Source organism: Papaver somniferum, chromosome 11, assembly GCF_003573695.1.
Source record: "Papaver somniferum cultivar HN1 chromosome 11, ASM357369v1, whole genome shotgun sequence".
Lineage (NCBI taxonomy): Eukaryota > Viridiplantae > Streptophyta > Magnoliopsida > Ranunculales > Papaveraceae > Papaver > Papaver somniferum.
Window position 1 is genome coordinate 13550387 of NC_039368.1, and position 5590 is coordinate 13555976.

Genomic DNA, 5590 nt, shown 5'->3' on the forward strand with positions numbered 1-5590 from the left:
GCCACCAATCTCTTGTATCGTTCCCAACATTCGTATAAAGATTCTCCCACATTTTGCTTCATCCCGCAAATGTCTTTGCGAAATTGAGTAGCCTTTGATGCAGGAAAATACCTCTCTAAAAAGAGTTTCTTCAACCCATTCCATGTTGTGATATTTTCGGGAGGTAAATAACACAACCAATCCTTAGCACCATCCATCAACAAGAATCGAAAAACTTTCAACATTGCACCATCCGCTTCAATATCCGCTGGAAGCATGCCCGTGACAATGGTGTCGAAGTACATAAGATGCTTGTTTGGGTCTTCATTCACCATGCCATGGAACTTTGGTAATTCTCTAAGCAACCCCTGCTTGATCTCGAAAGTAGAGTTTGTTTGAATACACCCTTGTTGTGTATCCAACTTGTGAGATGCCAAGTCATTGAGTGTACGATTTGCATCACTCATTGCTTCTTCTTCTTCTTCTTCTTCAAAAGGTGGTTCTTGTTCAACCGGTTCCTCTGTTCTAGAACTTCTTGTTGTAACTCTTCTTCCACTTCTAACTGTTGTTCTTCCACTGTACCTTGACTTGGTTGGAGTATTGTGCCTCTTCGAGTGGCTATTCCGCACCTTGGATAGTTCCAATCTTTAGAAGCCAGGGATTAGGTACCTGAAACAATTCTCGCAAACAAGTGAGAAACAAGACAAGAAACAAAAAGCAAATATGGAAGCAGAAGTAATGATAAGAAACTAAAAACTTAATAACAAGCTGTATGCCTCCCCGGAAACGACGCCAAAATTTGATCGGTTGTCAGCCGTCAAATATAATTTCACTTTCTTACTTAATTACAATAAATATAATATGTGGTAGGAAAGAATTCGTATCCACAGAGAGGCTTTTGTTGTTATAAAATTTTAGTTTCTTAAGTAACCAAGGGGGGATTTTTGTTGTTTTAGTAAAGCAAATAAAATAATTGAAAGCAATAAAGATAATTTGATTAATCAATAAGGAGAAGATATTGGTCACGAGATAGTATCATTCACAAACATGTATTTTCATCAATGACTAGAATTGATAATTTAATCTTTCATCTATTAAAAGCCCTAGGATACCTTGATCGAAAGAATATCCCGCTAATTCCCTAATTTCATCACAACCACATTAAAAGATGCATATGTGAATTCTTCCTAGAAAGTAACCCAAAGTGTAAAAGCACAATTAAGTTTAACTCCCTAAAAGCTTTAAGATTTATGGAATACGACTAATCAAAGTAATCAAACGTGTAAAAGCACTAATTCGATTTAACCAAGGTGATGATTCATATGTGACTAGTAGGATATATCGCTACAAGCACTACCCACAATTGTATGCTACTTAAAATCAGGGACAAACAATAGCTTTAGAGATGAATGCAAATCGGATTGATTCCGGACTCAACCAATCAAACAATCAAATCTTATAACACTATTAACCATGAATCATAAACAATAAAGTATTGAGACAAAACTAATCCATAGATTCAAATAACATGCTTGAGAAATCAACTTTTATCCCATAACCAATAGTTGTATTTAGTTACTCATAATAATGGGGTTCATCATAATCATAATCAATAAAATAAAAAAGATGAAAATAAAAAAAAGCAAACCCTAGAAGAAGTTCTCTCCAAAGCTCCAAGTAGAAAAAATAATACGTGATATCCAAGTTGTAGAAGTCTTTCTTTTATAATCCTTTGCTTCCCAAAATTAGGTCTAGTCTTCAAAGTCCATTAGATAAAAATTCACCAAGCCCATATGTGAGAAAAACCCATGTAAAAATTCTGCCAAAAACATGTCGCCGGAAAGTTGGTACCAGCTAGGGGTGTAAATTGGGCCGGGCCGGGCAGCCGGGCCTATTTATTAAATGGGACGGTATAGGGCGGACCGGAACATCTCTTATCCATGAAATTAAAAGGGCCGGACGGGCAGGGTTGTTTATCTACAATTAGTACCCATGGCCTACCCAAGCCTGTTTTGTAATTTGGGCTCGGGCGGGTAGGGCCTGGAGGGCCTTGAATATTACAAACAAATATATATTATACATATATATTGTTAAAAATAAAAAGAAATTAGTAATAATACACAAGTTTTACTTAAAATTAATAATCAAATACGAGAATTGAGATGGGAATAAGATAAACCAAACTTCCTATAATCTTTCCTGAATTGAATCATCAGAAAAGGAAACTGCCTTAAATTTTGCTCAATATTTTCTCTATATGGTTAACAAAATTAGACTCCTATGGAATAAAAGTTAAGAAATACATATGAAAACTATGAGGGTTGACTGTATTAAGTATATATACCAAGTATATTGTAGGATAAAACAAATGAGAACAGTCACTTAGGCTAGGTAAATGGATAATACTAGCGGGCTAACATGGCGGATAACATTGAGGGGATAATAGGGAGGGTATTGGGTCGGGCAAGAAAATTTGAATTGTGGCCTGTGCCCGCCCTCTTATTTAAATGGGCTAGGTCGGGCCAGCCCGTAAAGGGCCACGGTCACCCATGGGCTATCATGGGACAGGACGGACGGTACTGGGCCTCGGGATGCCGGGCAAAATTTACACCCCTAGTACCAGCGTCGGAAATTGGCCGGCCAAGTGATCGGAAAACAGCTCAGGTGACCGGCAAAGTCCACCCGGTCACCGGTCAAATGGGTCAAATCAAGACCAGTCAGCTGAGTCACAACCGAGTCATCTGGTCAACTCAGTCTAGGATGAGTCAGCTGCTAGTCAGATAAGTAATGTCTGAGTCAGAGGCTAACTCAGCTAGGCCAATGCCATCTTGCACAGGCTGATTCATTCATGCGCCATGTTGATGCTTCATTCTTGCATTTCAGCTCTGCAACTTGAGAACTGCACACAACCACTTCTGCATTTCTGTAACAGCATCCTTTCAACACAACATCATTCCTTTCCCTGTAATGAACAACATTCTTCTTTGTAATTTCCCAGCCACGGCACCTGCAACTGCAATTGCACAATCTTGCTCCTACAATCTCAGCCCTGCGATACCAATAACCATTAACAACATCAGCCTCGAATATTCTGCAGCTTCTCTTCAATGCCATCAGACCCATCTTAATCATCATATAATAGCAAGCACCTCCAACTCTTCCTGTAGCTTCATTTGCAGCTGCACATCACTATTGCTTCCCATTCGCAGTCTCCTTCACAGCACACAACGATTCACACTTCAGAACACCATTTCATTTTCTAGCCATTCTCAATATCTTCTGGTACACCACCTACAGAGAACCTCCAGCTCAAACCACCATTTGCAGCTCCTCTTCTTCTGCAATCTTTGTTCAAGCATCAGATTCTTCCAATCTAGCATGCCCATTTCAGTCCCATGGCAACATTGTAACCAGCTCTCTCTCTTCCTGCAGCAACCAACACACAGTTTAAGTCCACCCACATACCACCTTTCTCAGCACATTCTGCAACATAACCACAGGCCAATCTACCATCTGAACTCCACCATGCTCAACTGCATCAATTCCCAGATTCTGCAGCTTCATGACCATTGCATCACCAACATTTGTCTCAGCCGAGGCACCTGCAATCATCCTCAAACCCCTCTTAGCAGCCTCACGCCATTCTTCGCAACTCAGTCAAGCACCACCTGAACTTTCAGTTCCTTGACAGCTTCATTACCTCCTGAACTTATCAGAATCCCCGTGTAAAATCATTCACAGCTATATTCTCTTCCTCCAGCTCAATTCCAGTTAATTTATGTCTTGAAATTCAGCTCCAAATCAAACCCAGTTCAGCTCAAATCCTGTAAAACGATCCACCAACACAAATTCGAGCCACTGATTCACATAAACACCCAACAAAACTCACGTCTTCCGTAGCTTCTCTCAATTGAATTCATGGCTTCACAATATCCCCTTTATCTGTCGAGAACCCCGTGTGTAAACACCCATTGTAACTCCTCAGAAATTAGACATAGAAATGTCATATTCCAGCTGAATTCCAACTCAAAACTTCGCCTAAACAACACATCTGGCCCTGCCATTCCTAGTATGTGTTGATTGCTCTCAACTCCTGCGAAATCCACTCACCAGTCACAGCAGCAACAACATCAAGTATCAGTCTTGTTCATTGATTTTCCGGCAGCATTACAAGCTTGGAACTCAACCAAAACTCCTTTCAGTTGAATTCCTCACTGAACCCTTTAAACAACCACACAAATTCGATCAGAGCAGCATCATATTTCAGCTGCAATTGAGCTCAGAACTTAACCCATTCTCCTCCAATTCGAAGTAGCAACACCATCTGAGAACTACCATCACTGTAACTCCTGTAGCTTCACAATTACCATTTCATCTCAACCCAACCCAGCAACACTTATATGTCAGCATCAGCTTCAACATTAAGCCATAATTCTCAGTACCCATCTTCTTTTGTGATCTTCATAGCTTTCTTCTCTTAGCAGCACATGCATTCTATCTCCATCTCATCCTTGTACTCTCTTAGCAGCTGCAGCTAGGAATCAAACCTGAAACAAACCCATCTATCTCTTTTCATCACATTCCAACCCCTAATTTCAGAACTCCAAATCCATTTCTTAACTTCAATCTCTCAAATTCAAATCTGCGACATCGACCACCATCTTCTGTAATTTCTGCTCAATCCAGCAACAGAAACTTATGTCATCTCTCTTTGATCTCTGTCTGTAAATCCACTTCTGAATCTCGACCCCCACAGCATCAGATCCCCATCGATCTCAATCATCAGTTGCAGACTTAAATTCCTCCTGCTGATTCTCTCAATTTCTCCATGAACTCTCACATCGATTCCTCTCTCTGATGAAGCTGCCATATCTGTTCTCTCTTTCTCGATCTCTCTCTTTCTCTGAGCTTTATGTGCCGCCATAGATTCAGAAATGAAGCTAATGATGAGAAGAAATGATTACTCACTCAATTTTAGGTTTTGCTGTAGGAAATGAGAAAGGATACATCCACTCAGGTAAGACTAGATAAGGGGTACCCAAATGACTCTAGGCACCCTCAAATTTGATATGAGCCATAAAAGAATGACATCTCTTTTTCCTCATCTGTAGTCCCGATAGCGCGTGCTCCAGAAATGACATTTTTGATCTTCTTTGAATTCTTTCACCAACAACATCTGTCTCCTACTTCTCATATTCACTTCTTCTCTTCAATGTCTCTTCATCACTAAAGTCGTCGTGCTTTTCAGACAGAAATTTGCATCACTAAAGTCGACATACTTTTCAGACAGAGATGAAGAATTAAAAGCAAATAATGAGAAATATCTGCATCCAATAGCAGTTGCACCTTTTTGCCTTTTAAGTGCGTTTCTTCTTCTTTTGTTCCAAATGACTCCAAAGTACCTAAATACTCAAAAGCAAACATAAGATACATAATTTACAAGAAAATTAAGCAAAGAAAGCATAAACAATAGATATAAAATTAGATATTTTAAACACCTATCAGGAATGACATCAAATGGGAGAGAGTTCTTTTGAACTTGCGCTTAATTTTCATATCTTTGTGGGGAGCGCGGCTGTGGAATATTTGAGGAGTTATCTTGTATCTTTAT